This window comes from Arachis hypogaea, chromosome 2, assembly GCF_003086295.3.
Source record: "Arachis hypogaea cultivar Tifrunner chromosome 2, arahy.Tifrunner.gnm2.J5K5, whole genome shotgun sequence".
Taxonomy (NCBI): Eukaryota; Viridiplantae; Streptophyta; class Magnoliopsida; order Fabales; family Fabaceae; genus Arachis; species Arachis hypogaea.
The window spans coordinates 55337099-55355762 of NC_092037.1; the positions used below are offsets into that span (position 1 = coordinate 55337099).

Below are 18664 nucleotides of genomic sequence, written 5' to 3' on the forward strand. Positions count from 1 at the left end.
GGAATTCCTTTCCGTCAGCTGATCAATCGCTCCTCTTACTCGCCGTTTCCAGAATCAGAAAGCGAACTACCCAGAGCTCGGAACGCTAATGATTTATTTCAACGCTAGGATCTTTGCTTTCTTCTCCAAGTTTCGTTTCGTGTTCCCTAGCAAACTGTTTCTACGAGCCGTGTTCTCCTGGGAGTTTGTTCCTCGCCGTTCATCTTATTTATGGATTTCTCAATTTTCTGCTCAGATTCAACATCTCAGATTCTTGTGATGAATTTTGGCATCTGTTCCGCGATTGAACCAGGTTTTATTGTCTATTGTTTCTGAACTCCTTAATTGAACAAATTCTGATGTTTTTTGGTTTCTGTTCTGTGGTTAACCGACATTTTATTCTCTAGGCTTTGTGAAATTCCTAATCTTTCAAATTTTGTTCCACTTTAGGCAAGGGTTTTATTGTTTATGGTTTCTGAAATCCCTAATTTTTCAAATTCTGATGATTTTGTCTATGGTTTTTGAAATCCCTAATTTTTCAAATTTTGATGATTACTGGTATCTGTTATATGGTTAATGGACATTTTATTCTCTAGGGTTTGTGAAATTCCTAATGTTCCAATTAATTATGGTTGTACGTCGGACCTGTTAGTTAATTTTGTAGATTTTCTAATTCAGTGCTAATTTGGTGTCATTTTGTAGGTTTAATTATTTGGTTTGGGAAAAATATTTCTGTTTTGTTCTTTATCTGAGCTAATCTTCTTAGTTTGTTATTGTGTTCTTCTTGATTTAATGATTCGGCTCAACAGTTGATTATCAATTTTCAGTTTCAATTATGGAATCTATGTTTCTGATGGGAATAAGTTTACATGTCTTCTATTTTAGCAGTCATACTTATTGGGAATAGTATTATTATATAGTCAAAGATAGGATCAATCAGTAGGTATGGTTTCTTTATAGATTTATAGATATATAGATAGATAGGTAGATAGATGTATATAGATTCATAGATAAGTTGATATGAGATATCTATCTATATTATATAGAGGTATAGGTAAATCTAATTTAATTACCTATGGACACATTGAATGTCATATGTCAATCAATCAATCAATGTAGCCAAGGAGTGTAAGAGAAACGTATTCTACAAGCTTTGCCTTGGAAAGTTGCTCATTCCTCTTGTATAAGTAGTAATGAGGTGATGGAGTATTGTGTTGATTTTTGAAGGGCTATCACTTGTTCCTTACTTGTCTTTTTTCTCTTGCATTCCTTTCTCTTGAGATAAATCTGAGATCCCACACAGTTTTCTGTTGCTGCTATTTTGTTCTTTAATTTCTTTTTTTTCATCCACATTCTTTGATCTTTAGTATTTATTTATTTATTTGATAAGATAAGATGAGTCTTCCTATTGATCCTGTTCAGAAAATCTCTCCATGGAAGGAGACTTGGAGTATTGAGGCTAAGATCTTGACCATTTGGGAAGATGCTAGCATTGTTAACGAAAATATGCAGAAAATGTTACATATGGTGTTGATGGATAATCAGGTCAGTATTGTATTTTAAATATCCTGTGTATGTGTGTTTGTCTGTCCCGATGTTGTATCAAAAAATCAGTTTTTACTTAAGTAAATCGTGTATCTGATCAGTTTTAGGATGTAATATGTCATGGTATGATATTTAGAAATGGTGATGTGATCTTTTTCCTCTTTTTTAATTTGCAGCACCACAAGGTTCAAGCAACTGTTGACCATGATTTGATCACAACTTTTATTCATCAGTTAAAAGAAGGACATGTATTCATTATTTCTGACTTCAAAGTGATACCTAATGGTGGATTGGTTAGGGTTACAAGACATCGATTCCGGATCCTTTTCAAGTGTAGTACCTCTGTTGTTGCCGCTGAAGATAGAGACATACCTAATCCTGGTTTAAGTTTAACCTCTCTGGACGAGATTCTTCAAAAGCGCTCTGATTATGAGTACCTAATAGGTAAGTTTCCCTTTTTGATATTTGACCTGGAATAAAGGTGTTTTAAAGTGAGATTAATAACAGCTGAATAAAATGTCTTGTGTTATTGTATCCTGTGGTTGAATCTTTTCTGCTATATTATGACTAAACAGATTTTCTTGGTGTTCTGTGCGGATTGAAAAGGAAAAGTGATGTTGAGTTTAATGGAAAGATATTCAGAGTTATTGTCCTTGCAGTTTTTGCAGATGGGTATCGCTTCCCTTTCTATTTTTTATTCTATTCTATTTTTAAATCATGTTATGCCTGTTTTTCATATCTTTTATTATTGTTGGATTATTCTATTGTTGTTGCTCATTTTTTATAATGATTACACAGGAAGAAAATCCCCTGTATTCTTGTTGGTGAGTGTTCTGCTCTTATGGATATCAATAGTTTGAAAAAGTATCAGAGAGCACCAGTTCTTATTCTGGAATCTTTCAAGATCCAAGTCAATGGAGGTGAAAAGTTGTCCATGTTGCACATATGTCTGAGTTTGATTTCTTGATATATTTTTGTTTACCAATTAATTGTTTCTTTCTCACTTAGTTTCTTCTTATTGTATTTCGTGATTTTTTAGATAAAGTTAGTCTTCAAAATGTCATCAATGTTTCTCGGGTTTCAATCAACCGTGATATGCAGGAAACAGTGGATTTTCTGAATGGGTTAGTTCCATTCAAACTCGTGAAATTTTGTCCCAATGAACTGACAATTTCTGTCTTTGTCTCCATCCCTCAGTTGCTTACTCTGTCTCTCTATTGCTCAGTTTCTTATTCTCGCTCTTTCTCTATATTTCTCACTCACTCTGTTCCTCTCTCTCTGTTTCTCTTTCTCTCTGTCTCTCTCTCTGTCTCTATATGTGTTTTTCTGAAATTGTTTTACTGTAATATTTTTTTTCATAGATACCATATCGCAAGCCATGATTTCAGTAGACTGTGTAGTGATGAGAATGGGGATTTAGTATGTGTAATCGATGATGAATCTTTTGACTGGAAGCTAATGCGGACTATTGCTAATCTTAAAGGAAACAATGAGGTGTGTACTATTAGGTTTTTTACATGTTCTAGGGCTATGTAAGAAGTACTCATGCTAATTGCTTTTTCGATATTGTAGACAGGGCTTGTGCATTCAATTCTTAAATTTTTTATTTTAATAGGATGGACAATTCTTTGTGGTTGGAAAAATTAAAGAGATTGTTGAAGATCCAGAGTGGTGGGTCTTTTGTTGTGTTTGTGGTCATCCAATTGTTGGTGATGATAATGTGTTTCATTGTCAGCTGTGCGGCAAAGAGGTCCAGCATTTTATGACCAGGTAAATCCAGGTTATGATTTAGAAAACTTTTTTCGATCTGTTATGATTCAATAATATAAGTTAGCTTCACTTATCACCTTCTTGTGACTCTCACAAATAGATTAATCTGATGTTTAGTTTCTTGGTTATAGTTACAGGATTAAGATACTTGTTGAAGATGGTACTTCTTGTGGAATGTTTGTGTTGTTAGACAGTGCGGCGACTAAGCTATTAGGGAGAACCTGTTCTGATGTGTTTTTGTTGTTAGAAGATGAAATGGAGGTATGGTTAATGTTCTTAAGTTTTATTTCTGTATACTTTATCAATAAGTATTTCTTATTCTTCAATTTGATTCATTAATTAGTGATCATTTTTTAATATCTATGTCAGAAAATTGAGCACCCATACTGTCCAAAATTTTTTCATCAACTCATTGGGAAAGAGATTGTTTTCAAAGTTCAGGCAAAGCGGATTAACAGTCCCGGTTATTGTGGTACCTTTAAAATCATCAATGTCATTAGTGATGCACGTTTTTTCAGGAAAGTTCAGTCTGATCAGTGCATCAAGGTTAGTGCGGTCTCTTTAAGTTAGATACTATTGAATTAGAGGAGTTGTTTTTAGATATAGTATCTTGATCACCAGTTTCTAATTCTTTGGCTGTTCTTTTGAATGCTATCCTTTACATGCCAATATGATTTTGCCGCATACTTTACAAAGTTGGCTTCCATTTGTGATTCATGTTTTTGTTTCCAAACTTTAAGGATGTTACTTCTGATTCGGGCTTTAGCCCAATACTTGAAGACTTCTCTCAGTGTGGACAGCTTAGAAGTTATCACAACCAAGTTGTTTCTGGTGTTCCAATAGAACTGCATAGTGTTAAGGAGATGCTTGCTGACATTCTTTGTGCTAAAATATATTCTTCTGCATCAAGAAATGTTAGTATTTATGGTTATGTTTTCAACCGTCTCAAATGTATTTCAACATGTGTAGTATGATAGAAACATGTATCATAATATGCCAATTACTGTTTCTCTACAGGATCAGATTTGTATTTTGATCGGTGAAATTATTGATGTGCCAAAACATCAGAAGTGGTGGTACTATTGCTGTTTGTGTAATGCACCTGTTTCTCATGTTGGAAATTTATTTTATTGTTATCTGTGTAAAGTTGAGTGTTTTGATGTCATAAGAAGGTATCTATTTTATCTCTTGGAGTTCTTGGTACCAGTTTTTCTTTTTGCTTAATTTCATCTTCTACAACTGTCTCTTAGTGTATATTTTTTCTTTTGTTTACATTATTTATGTATCGCATCAAAATTATTGTTTCCTGATGAGCGGATAATTTATACGCTTTTTGGCATTGTTTTCATATAGTTTTTAGTAAGTTTGAGCTATTTTTAGGGATGTTTTCATTAGTTTTTATGTTAAATTCACATTTCTGGACTTTACTATGAGTTTGTGTGTTTTTCTGTGATTTCAGGTAAATTCTGACTGAAATTGAGGGATTTGAGCAAAACTCTGAAGAAGGCTGACAAAAGGACTGCTGATGCTGTTGGATTCTGACCTCCCTGCACTCGAAATGGATTTTCTGGAGCTACAGAACTCCAATTGGCGCGCTCTCAACGGCTTTGGAAAGTAGACATCCAGGGCTTTCCAGCAATATATAATAGTCCATACTTTATTCGAAGAATGACGACGTAACTTGGCGTTAAACGCCAAGTACACGCTGCTGTCTGGAGTCGCCAGAAAAACGTCATGATCTGGAGTTAAACGCCCAAAACACGTCATAACCTGAAGTTTGACGCCAAGAAATGCCTTAGCTCGTGGAATGATCAAGCTCAGCCCAAGCATACACCAAGTGGGCCCCGGAAGTGGATTTATGCATCAATTACTTACTCATGTAAACCCTAGTAGCTAGTCTAGTATATATAGGACATTTATCTATTGTATTAGACATCTTTGATCTCAGTTTTGTTTTATTCTTCATCTTAGGGGATCATTGATCTCGTTAGAGAGGGCTGGCCATTCGGCCATGCCTGAACCTCCTTTGCTTATGTATTTTCAACGGTGGAGTTTCTGCACACCATAGATCAAGGGTGTGGAGCTCTGCTGTACCTCAAGTATTAATGAAATTCTATTATCTTTTATTCAATTCTCTTTTATTATTATTCCAAGATATTCATTCGTACCCAAGAACATGATGAATGCTATGAGGCAAATTACCCTCATCATCATTCTCACTTATGAACGCGCGTGATTGACAACCACTTCCGTTCTACATGCAACAGAGCTTGAATGCGTATCTCTTAGATTCCCCAACAGAATCTTCGTGGTATAAGCTAGATAGATGGCGGCATTTATGAGGATCCGGAAAGTCTCACCTTGTCTGTGGTATTCCGAGTAGGATCCTGGGAATCCGGAAAGTCTCACCTTGTCTGTGGTATTCCGAGTAGGATTCCGGTAATGAATGACTGTGACGTGCTTCAAACTTTAACCTGCTGGGCGTTAGTGACAGACGCAAAAGAGGGATTCTATTCCAGTAGGAGCGGGAACCAACCGGTGATTAGCCGTACTGTGACAGAGTGCGTGCATTAGTTTTCACTGCGAGGATGGGATGTAGCCATTAGCCATGGGTGATGCCTCCAGACTGGTTAGCTGTGCGAGTGACAGCCGCACAGGGTATTTCCCCGAGAGGAAGAAAGTAGCCACAGTTGATGGTGAACCCCTATACAAAGCTTGCCATGGAAAGGAGTAAGAAGGATTGAGTAGAAGCAGTAGAAGAGCAGGCGTCCAAGAGCTCTACAGCATCTCCACATGCTTATCTGAAATTCCTACCAATGAACCTGCATAAGTATCTTTATCCCTTTCATTATTTCTGTTTTTCAAAAACCCATAAACTATTTTAATCTGCCTAACTGAGATTTGCAAGGTGACCATAGCTTGCTTCATACCAACAATCTCTGTGGATTCGACCCTTACTCACGTAAGGTTTATTACTTGGACGACCCAGTACACTTGCTGGTTAGTTGAACGGAGTTGTGAAAATAAACAATGCCCTCAGAGTATACATCCTACAAGTAAAAAGAATAAGTGATCACAATTTCGTCCACCATTTCCCATTCAAATGGGAGCAATATTTTCATACTTGAAGATGATGAGGTGATGCAAATACTGAAAAAGAGTTGCATAGATTTTTTGATGGACCAAGTAAATTCGTCCCAAGTAATCATTTTGTTTTTAATTTAATTTAATTGTCCTTGTTTTCAGTTGACTGTTTACGGTTCAGGTATGTGAATTTTGCTAATGTACCTATTTTTTTTTCTTTTTCTTAGTCAACGGATGATTACACTATTCCGAATAGCATGATTTCTCAGTTGATGAACAAGAAAATTGTCTTCATAGTGGATCCTAGACCGATTGGATATGATTTGAATAAATCTCTTCATGTTGTTCGTGCAATATGTGATGATGTTGATATTGTGAGCTTTTTGGAGGACTCCATCCATGATAATCAACAGCAGGTGGTACCATTGTTATGTCAATCTGATGTTGCGTTAGTCCAGTCTCTTTTTTTTTTTATCAAGTTAGCCTCAATTGCCTATATTGTTATGTGTTTTTTCATGGGCGATGTATTAAGTCTTACTGATGTTATTCCTCTCTTGTTCCATTTAGAAATTTCCTCTGGATCCCTTTGTTCTTCATTTTCCTTTCGAATTTAAGAATCCTGTTGAGTTTCACTCCAATGCAACCGTTCAATGTTCCTCGAGCTCAGGTGCTCCAGTGCATGATGCTTCACCGATTTCCGTTCTGAACTGGAATTGTTGGGTATTTCTTTATCTAATGGGCTTTGATTCTTTATCTATTAGTAAACTATGTTTACAGTAATACATATATGGATACATGTATGTTGGTTACCTTTGGTTTCTTTATTTGTTTAATATCTCTGTTATTACTTTCCAAATTTTTATCATAGCTGATTTCTTTATTATCTCAATTTGTTTTATTTATTTATTTATTTATTTATTTTTTATTTTTTTTTCTTCTGTGTTCCTTGTTCTTATATTTTGCTGTGTTCTCTGTAGACTGTTAACCATGCTTTTCATGCAAGAATCTGCTCCTCACAAGGTTCCAATTTAGTTGGCAATCATCAGCCTCTCACTATTAGGGAGGAGCTTCGGAGGGCGTTTGGAGATTGTGAAAATACTAGCGATGCTGTGGAAAGGATGGATGAGTGTAGTGGCTAATTGTTTCTTACATTACAATATATAATTAGTTGTGTTAAGTATATTGGTAAAGTATATTGTCAATGGATCTATTTTGGTATGTAATTATCAACTCATTCTTTGGAGTTGTGATATTTATAAAAGGTATTGTTCTCTTTCTTGTGCTTAAATTTGTATGTGTCGTTATTGTATATAGATGTGGGGTTTATTTGGTATATATATATATATATATATATATATATATATATATATATATATATATATATATATATATATATATATATATATATATATGTTGTTACAACTTATTAAAATGTATGCAATAATTTAGATAATGAATTCCAAAATCATTTAAAAATGTATTTTTTTAAATTGTGTTATAATTTTATATTTAGATTTAGATATCTCATGTAAAAGGATATTTTTTAGTGAAATTGGTTGTGTATTTCTTATTTATTTATCATGTGAAAATATATATTTCAAACAAAATTTTAAAACATAAATTTCAATTATTAAAAAAAAATCTAATGAATTCTTTAGTAATTTTATTTTTATTATTAAAAATATATCAACTCTACTAAAAAGTAAATAAAAATATGTTATTCATCCTTTTTTATTTTTTCGATTTAGTAGTGATCCAATACTCAAATACTTAGTTGGTTTTATTAATTTTTTATTGATATATGTAACTTATCTATGTTAGTACTTTAATAGTGTATAGTTAGATATTTTTTTGATAAAAAAAAAGGTTAAAACTTTCTAGGCAGCAAAACGCTGCGGTTCCACTCAATGAGACAAGTAGCAAGCCCTAAGTTCATGCTCCCGTGCCAGACCTAGCATTCCAGCATTCCAGAGTCCAGGGCGCCGTTTCAATCTCATCGAGCTCCAGAGAGCCCCTCAGCTTTGTTCACCAACCACCTCCTGCCGCCGCCATTGTTCGTTCGAACAGCTACCGTCTGCGCGCTCACTTCCCCTCGATCGCGAAGCAGCCATCGCAAACTTGGAAGCCTCGATCGCGCGGTGGCCATCGTAACTTTCGAAGCCATCGTCTACTCCAGCACTCTTGCATGCTCTGTCTCCCTCGGTGTTTCTGTCTCCCTTGGTCACTCGGTGTCTCTGTCTCTGTCTCTCGCTGTCTCTGTCCCTCTCCGCGACCACAGTCTCTTGCATGTTCTCTAGGTAACCTTTTTTTATTAACTATCAATTTATGATTGAAGTCTGGTATAGTGAAACTCTGTTAACTCTTATATAGTGAAACTGTGTTACTGAAATAGTGAACCTCTGTGAACACTGATTCAACTGATCTGAATCTTTATTTGAAAATTATTTTTTGGTTCTTTGGTTTTTAGGGTGCTTGCCGCTTCAATTTGAGGGGATTCTGAATTTTGGTTTAAACTGTGATTGAATGTTCTTTGGTTTGGGTATTTTTCACTTTCCTGAAACCTTATCTTTTAATTCGTTGAGATCAAATTATTGTTTTCAGCCTTGGTGATTTTTAGATATTCTTTTTGGTTGTTTTCTTTTTAAATGTTTCAATTGGTGTTATTGTGTTGTTGGTGTGATTTAAATGTTCTTTTTGATTCTTTCTTTTGCTCGAATGCCTAGACAATGCTTGATTGCTTGGATTTAACTGTTCAATGGATAAATTTAATCATGCTGGTTCAGATGCTTTTTGAACTTTGCTTAAATTAAAAGTTTTATATGATGTTGAGTAGAAACATAAATTGAGTTTACTAATTCGCATGTCTTGAGTGTTAGTGTTGCTATTTTCTTATCTTATTTGTTATCAGTTTTAATGTTTTATTGTGGCTTTTGTTTCTATGTGAGAATTCTTAAATATGTTCAATTTCCTACCTGATTTAAGGTCCTACAAATGACATGCTTTATGTTTTGTTCTTTAAGTTTCTTTATTCAATTTTATCACTTGTTTTTCTTGAATTTGTTGAAATTTTCTGTTAGGATTTACTTTATTATAATGCTCTCTTTTGCAGTACGAGACAACGTCCTTTATTTCTTCTTAAATCTTTATATCAAGCCTCTCTATTTGACAAGTCTGAATGGCCATGGATGCTAATAGAGAAGATCCAAACAGGTATGGTGCTTAGCATTAGAGAAGATGTTCTCTTTGCTGCATTTTCAATTCGATTGAACTCTCATTTGTTTTTCCATTAAATATATTTCATATTAAGTTATGAAAATTTTAATGTGAATTCAATATCGATGTAATGCCATCTATAGTGTTTTTTTTTTTAATTCTTATTCATTTATTTTTCATGTTTTAATTTAATTTTATTGGCCTCTCATTTGTATGTGGGCTAGATTTCAGAAGTTGTTGTAATTTATACAATATGTTTGTTAGTTTTCTAATGTTGTCTCTTGGGTATTTTTCATTATTGTGCTTTTAGTTTGTTACAATTTTTTTTGTATACTTAGTTAGTTGTTTTCTTGGTTAAAAGTCTCGGTCTTAAATTCTAATCGTGCCTTTATATGTTAATAGGAGGTTTTTAGCAACCCAGGTATATTGGCCCAGCGAAAAAGAACTGGTTTTCAGATTTTGTGATCTCAATCAGCAGGTAATGAGATATAATGGCCAATGTGCAGTTCTGTAGAGTAGTGTCAATCTCAATTAATTAGATTACTGATTTGGCTTCATGTTCTTTAATTTGTTATTTTCTATTATTTTCTTCATTTGTGAGACTGATTGTTTTGCCCCTTTGTCGTTTTTCTATGGATTTTTTTTTTAAATTCATTGAGATATTTACTGAACTAGAATTTACTCAATTATTTATTCTAAAGTTTTCTTCTCATTATAATGTTAGTTCATTTACTGAACTAGAATTTGATTTTTTCTGTGTATATAATAATTTATTGATTAATGGTAAATTCTTAAATAAAATTTAAATTCATAATGAATTAATTTTTAATCGGATGAACTAAAAAATACAGTAGACAAAAAAAGGTTCTTTATTTTTAATGAGATAATAATCAGCACTAAATTCTTTTGAACTTTTCATTCATAATTTTGTTGGTTAATTTATTTTAATTACTAAATATTTTCATATTTTTTTTTATTTCACAAGGTATAGACTTTTTAAAGAATGGCCATCTATACCCTTATCATCACTTCATTTTATTTAATTAACAGTTCCCACAAATTTTCCTAATATATATTCTAGCAAACACATGTTAGAAAAGATATAATATAAATTTCATCATGTTGGACCATTTTTTGTTTTAACTTTATATACCTATGGATGTTAAAACTTATATATAAATGGCTGAGAGTTAGAAGTTAGAAGAAAAGGGAAGGAATCATAATGAAATTGAGTGCTGGAGACGAAAGTACTTGCTTTTGGAAGTGGTCCTATAATATAAGGCTGAGTGCACTTATAATTACATACGCGTTAAAAGTTAAAGGTATTAGGCATGCATGTGTTGCTGTCCATGCTCTGTTTATTCTATTAAAATTAATTGATTCATTAATTTAAATTCACTTTCCTTAATTCTTATTTTCATTTATATATTGGTTGGTGAATTAAGTGCTTCCCATACTTGCCACTCTTGAAGTTCCAAATGCCACTCTTGTGTTGCTCAGTTGGTAATAATAGTAGATTTAAAATACCTCTATTTGCTAAATAATTAGGTAAGATTATGTGAAGCTTTTTTAGCATGTTTAGTTACAAGAGTTAACTTTGTTAACAAATTTGAATATAGGGTGATAGAGCTCTTCCCTCAAATTTTGTTTCAACTCATGGGGAAGGATTCGGGCCAATATTCTATGTGATTGACGAGTTAGATAATTGTTTATCCTTGGAGGTGATCAAAAAGAATGATCAGTTGCTGATAACTGAGTACTCATTTGAAATGATTAGAACTTTCTATCTTAGCGATAAACCGGCATGTGTTCAATTTAGGTACGTTGGTTTTGGAATTTTTTTTATTTCATTGTTTGATAAAGACAACCAACCCATCCAAGTTCACCTTGATCCTGATTGCTATGTTCCTGAGCTAATGGACCCTGAGACACTTGATAATGTGTCAAGAGTCTTCCACATAAAGTATACCAGGATGGAAGAAGACTCATCAGCTGATGTCATTGTTCTGTCTGGGTCTGAACCATCGGATGAACAGTTTTCATCGGATGGTGATGAACACAATGATCAAGATGGGTCACTGGTTGGGGATAATCCAGATAATCCCATAAATTTGTCTAGTGGCAGCAGTTTATCATTGGAAGTTGATGAACACATTAATGTGTCAAACGAATTGCCTGATCCTAGGTAATGGTACATGTAACTATTTTCCTTTCTTTTGTATTTTAATATCATTTGATAGCTTTTTATTTTTTACTCTGATGATTAAGTTCATATTATCTTGAATTAGATATGCTCCAGAGATTTCTTATGAAAAGAAGATCACAGCTTGGGATGTTGGACAGTTTAGATTGGTAGGTTGATCTTAAAGAGTGTTTTCTTTTTTTTTTCTACAAACTTATTGGATGTTCTTCCTAAATCTGTTATTCATTGTGTATAAAAATATTATGTTTATGTTAACTATGAATTATTTGTTGCAGTATTTGGCTTCAAAATTTGTTGTGTATCTTAAACCATCTGGAGATGGTTCGATTTGGACGATCATTGGTCCAGATTCCAATGTTGAGAAGAATGAGTTTTTTTTTTCACTTACTGAAGAGTCGAGGAAGACGTACAGAATGGAAATTTGGGATCGGGTGGACTGAATGTTGTAGAACATATAATTTAAAGGAGGGTGATACCATTACTTTGAAACTTAGCTCGAAAGCTAACCGCCAAATAGAGTTATCGATTCAGCGTTGTTAGGCCTCCTATGTATAACTCTATTTGATGGATATTGTAAATTATATGTTAAGTTGTGTTGAAGATATTTTATTTTTTGTTTAATGAACAAATTTATATATGTTATATATATTTTGTTTTCGTAATAGTAAGTATCCTAATGTTATTTGTTCTTAAGATAATATGTAATAGTAAACTACATCTCTATTGTACTTTTTTTTTCTGTTCTTTTTTTTAGTGTTTAGAAATTGTTTGAATATTTTATTAACTTTTATTATCTTACAAAATATGTTATATATTTATTGACATATTGAATAATTGTTGTAATCTATTTTTTATTTTAGTCTAATAATAATTTTGTAATTATTCAAACTTAATACAACATATCTATTTGTATAGAATATATTTTAATTATATTCTTAGTATTTTTTTTTAAAAAAGTTTAAGTTTCGTGAATCCCGTGCATTGCACGGGTTATCACGCTAGTTAGTATATACTAACGGTATAACCTTACTTATTTCACAGGTAATGATTCTATATATTACATGATCTCTTAACGTTATTTTAGGAGCAGAACATAAGAAGGAAATTATTCGGTATTTGTATAATCATCAGGTAATTTAAGTAATTAATTGTTATGGGTAAACTAGCTACCAAGTGCTAATAAAGTATAAGGGGAATTCGTCATTCATTGTTGGCATTTGATCATGAAATATATAAACAGAATGAAGACAGTGGATGGGGACTGCATCTACTAAGTGAGAGTGGAATGTTTGCAACAGCATTGAGCTATATCGCATTGAGAGTACTCGGAGAAGATCCTGAAGACATGGTATTGGCCACAGCCAGAAAATGGATTCTTGATCATGGTGGTTTAGTTGCTATTCCATCTTGGGGAAAGTTTTGGGCCTCAGTAAGAACATCTTTTTTATTTTATTTATTTATTTATTTATTATGATTTTTTTTTGCTAGGGCTAAGTATGGAAATATGTCAAAAATAAATAAAAAACCATTAAATAAACAAAAAATTACAAAAAAATCATTATTTTCTAAAATAAATAAAATATATATTAAACATTCTATATTTTTGGTGATACTACTGTTACGTGAGCTATTAGTTAGGAGTTGCGGATATAGACAAATTCTGTTAGTGAGTGATTAGGGAATAAATTTGTTAGAGTGCTGACTAGATAGTTAGTTATGCAGCTCATTAAGTTGCTGCTATTTATTAACTAAGAAAGGTGAATTGAACCTCTTTTTTTATGCAATCAGAAATAAATTCAAGAGTGACAGAGTTGTGATAGTAAACACACTCTCTTCTGTTTTCAAGTTTCGTGAAGTTCTTCCCTTCATCTCCCCTGAACTCACCATTTTAACATGGTGCGGTGAGCGTGGAGGGGAATGATGATAAAAAGGCTGAGGAACTTCGAAAGAAGTCTGCAGCACATTTCTTCATTCTTTGTCTTCTTCTTCTTACAAAATCAATTTTCTCTCATTTTTCTCATCTAATTCTTCTCCTCTTCCCTTAAACTCAATCGATAGAGACTGATGAGATTTGCGTTGTCGTCTATTAATCCGGCACTGGCAAACATTTTTTATCAGCAAGATTGAGGGAAGAAGTTCTGAATCTGCATCAACAAGATTCATTGATTTGATTCTGAAATTAGGTTTTGCGAACAAGAGGCGATGGAACGTGAAGGTATTCCATCGGTTCCTTCAGTAGATATTCATGCACTTGCTGTGTTGGTAAATCAGATCAACATGATGAACCAATCAAGCACGAACAAAGGTCAATCAAATTCAGCATTGGATCTGGTGAGTCCTTATTTCTTGCATCCTGGAGAAAATTCAGGATCAGCCATAGTTATTGTTAAATTAGTAGGGAGTAATTTTCAATAATGGGAAAGAGACATGTGGAGAGCATTGAAGTCCAAGAATAAGCTGAAATTTGTGGATGGATTGATTCAAAGACCATCAGAGGATGATGCATTATTTGAAGCATGGGACCGTTGCAACACATACATTGCTTCTTGGATCAATCACTCTCTAAGCCCTGAAATTGCTCAAAGCGTCATGTGGATTAATTCAGCCGAAGAATTATGAAAGGAATTGAAGCATAGGTACAATCATGGTGACGTGTATAGAATAATAGAATTGGAAGAAAAATTATTTGCAACCAAACAAGGAGATGCATCAGTAACTGCCTACTATACTAAGCTAAAATCGATTTGGGAGGAATTGAAAAATTTACGTCCAACTCCAAACTGTTCAAGATGTGTGGAGAAGTGCAATTGTGAGGTGAACATAATGAGAGGTTACAAGGAAGAATCTAGAATAGTTAGGCTTTTGAGAGGTCTTAACGAATAATTTTTAACTATGAGATCTCAGATTATGCTGATGGAGCCGTTACCTACGGTGGATGTAGCCTTTGCGTCCTTGTTGCAACAAGAACGGCAGTTGAACCTGAATGAAGTAATGGAAGAAAAGGCATTGTTAATCAATTCAAGAAATGAAAATAGTGGCACAAACACAAGAGGAAGAGGTAGAGGCAGAGGGAGAAGAGGCTATGTCAACAATGCAAAGAATGGAAGAGGTTCCAAACAATGTTCTCATTGTGGCAAGTATGGTCACTTGGTAGACACATGCTACAAAAAGCATGGCTTCCCCCCTCATTTCAAGAACAATGTAGCCATGATCAACAACATGGTTGCTGAAGATGATAATGAAATAAACAATCAATCTCAGAAGAAAGAACTTGGCAAATCTGAGCCATATTTCACCTTAGAACAAAAAGAGGCTTTGCCTGCTCTTCTAAACCAACAAGATGCACACCTAAAGCATAGCATAAATCAACTTGTCACCACAACTCTACCATCAACCAATGTATCTCTTATATAATGTTACTTTCTACATTCAGTTCTAAATCCTGGGTCATTGACTCAAGAGCAACCAATCACGTGTCATATGCCAAAAATTCATTTCAAAAATTATACCAAATCGAACCCATACTAGTCAGCATACCTGATGGCACAAATACATTAGTCAATATTGCAGGAACAGTTGTGTTTTCTGATCAATTTTCCTTGCTACATGTCTTTTATATTCCAAATTTTAAATTTAATTTGATCTCTGTCTCAAAATTGACAGCCAATTTGAAATGCAAATTGATTTTTGATGAAAATGAATGTGAAATCCAGGACAAAACTACCAAGAGAATAATTGGTGTAGCTGAACAAAGGAGAGCTCTATGCTTTTGAGAACCTCACACCCATTCAAGCTACATCACAAGTTCATCTGCATCACTTGCATCCACATTGTCAGCACAGTCCACACATTTAAAGCACTCTGAACTATGGCATCTTAGATTAGGACATTTACCTAATGATAGAATTGTTGTTATGAAAAAGGAATACAAAGATTTAAAATTTTCAATTTGTAATAAGCCTTGTGATTCTTGTCATTATGCAAAACAAAAACGGTTGCCTTTTATGTCAAGGATCACTAAGAGCATGAACAACTTTTACATTGTACACATTGACATTTGGGATCCTTTCAATACCATTTCTGTTTCAGGTTTCAAATATTTCTTGACTATTGTGGATGATAAAAATAGATTCACTTGGTTGTATTTTATGAAATTAAAGAGTGAAGCTAGTAAATTAGTCAAGAATTTAATAAAAATTATTGAAACTCAATTCAAAGTAACAATTAAGAAGATCCAAACTGATAATGAAAATGAATTCAAAATGAACAATTTTTATGTATCTAAAGGTATCATTCACCAAATTTTATGTGTTGAAACTCCCCAACAAAATGACATTGTAGAAAGGAAGCATCAACACATTTTGGAAGTCACAAGAGCTTTGATGTTCCATTCTAACATGTCAAAGAAATTTTAGAATTTTCCAGTAGCACAATCAGTTTACATTATTACTAGAATTCCTAGTGTGCTATTGCAAAATCATTCTCCTTATAAAATCTTGAAAGAAAAAGAGCCTGATATATCTTACCTCAAAGTCTTTGGATGTCTAGGATTTGTTTTAACAAATTCAGCTCATAGATCAAAATTAGATAAGAGGACTATTAAATGTGTATATTTGGGTGTCAAAGAAGGTGTCAAAGGGCACGTTCTATATGACTTGAAAAGTAGAAATATTTTAATATCAAAGAATGTATCATTTTATGAGCATGTATTTTCTTTTTCATTGCAAAATTCAGTTGACAATAACATTGCTATTGATCCTGCACCCATTACTACGTTAAACAATCTAGCATTTGATGATCCATTTTCTGAGTTTCATAGTAGCATTAATTCTCATGCATCACCATCAGTCAATCATTTAGATGAAGGACATCAACATGAGAATATTATACCTGACATCATGCCTGCATCTTCACAGCCAAGTAATTCACCACATCTTAGCATGACATTTAATTCACCTCAAGAGATTAGGAAGTCTACAAGAAATAGAAAACCCCCTGCATATCTAGAGGATTATCATTGCATGCCAACTATGTCATACACTAATTGTTCCTCGAATTCAACTCTTAATTCACATGATTCTCATCAATTTTTCTTGAAAAATTTTGAAAATATGTTACATGAGCAAACAACAAATTTCTTTGATCAGTCCACAATTTTGTTTTTTGAGTCAGAGTCACCTTCACCCCTCCTCCCAATTAATGCATCTTCAATTCTATCCACCACACATACTTCTCAACTCAAACACAAAGAGCCAAAATACTATGCTGAGGCCGTTTGTGATCCTAGTTGACAGGAGGCTATCAATGCTGAATTAACCGCTCTAAGAAAAAATAGAACTTGGACACTTACCAAGCTTCGTGATGGAAAGAAGGCTGTCGGGTATAAATGAGTGTTTCGGTTGAAACTAAAGCATGATAGTTCAATTGATCGCCACAAGGCCAGGCTAGTTGCTCAAGGGTTCACCCAAACAGTAGGGTGGATTATTTTGAATCATATAGTCCTGTGGTGAAAATGAATACCTTTCGAATCCTCATGTCCATTGCTGCAGTGAGAGGCTGGTTTGTCCACCAATTGGATGTCAACACATTTTTTTTGTATGGTGATTTGGCTGAAGAAGTATATATGCGCCCTCTCCAAGGTCTTCAACTATCCTCACCAGATTTGGTTTGCAAATTGGACCATTCTCTTTACAGCTTAAAACAAGCCAGCAGACAATGGAACACGAAATTGTGCACCACACAACTTCAAGCTGGATATTCTCAATCACGACATGACTATAGCTTTTTCACAAAATCAAACAAAGGCAAATTCACAGCCATTTTGGTGTACGTCGATGATTTAATACTGGCTGGAGATGATATGTGTGAAATACAGTTCATCAAGCAACATCTACATGATCTCTTCAAGATCAAGGACATTGGGGACCTACAATTTTTTTTTGGGGATTGGAGGTAGTTCGGAGCAAGAGGGGAATTGCAATATGTCAAAGAAAGTATTGCATCGATCTACTCTAAGACTACGGGTTAATAAAAGCCAAGGCAATCTCAACTCCAATGGACTACACCAGCAAGTTGACAAAGAATACTGAAACTTTATTTAGCTCAACATCTGAATATAGAAGGTTAATTGGAAGGTTACTCTATCTAACCAATACAAGGCCAGATATATGTTATGCGGTTGGAAGATTAAGTCAATTTTTGGAGTGCGCTACTGACAAACACTTTGAGGCAGCTATAAGGATACTTAGATATCTCAAGAATGAGCTAGCATTGGGGCTGTCTTCCATCTCAGACAGATTTGGAGCCAACCAATTTTTCAGACAGCAACTGGGGTACCTGTTCGGACACAAGAAGATCAGTATCTGGTCATTACTTCTTCATAGGTACTTCTATTGTATCCTGGAAAAGTAAAAAATAAAGTACATTAGCTATATCATCATGTGAAGCAGAATACAGAGCCCTTATTATGGCCACTAGGGAGACACAATGGATTACTTACATATTAGAGGATTTGCAAGTGAAACTGCAGAAGCCAATTGCTATGTATTGTGATAGCCAATTAGCCTTGCATATTGCGGTAAACCCCGTCTTCCACGAGAGAGCCAAACATATAGAGATGGATTATCATGTTGTAAGAGATAAATGGCAAGAACAAGTAATCAAGTTGTTGCCTATTACCATAATTAACCAAATAGTTGACATATTAACCAAAGTATTAGCTCCTAACATGTTTCAAAAATGTTGTAGCAAACTCAGAATGGTGAATGTCACCGATTCTGGTTTGAGAAGGGGTGTTACGTGAGCTAATAAGTCATGTATATAATAGTTAGCAAGCTAATTAGTTAGGAGTTGCGGATATAGGCAGATTTT

At 34.0% G+C, this 18664-nt stretch overlaps 1 pseudogene; it reads left to right on the forward strand.

The window, feature by feature from the left end:
* The window catches only part of LOC112744591 (lupeol synthase-like), an 87097-nt pseudogene that overhangs the window by 34923 nt on the left and 33510 nt on the right, over positions 1-18664 (forward strand).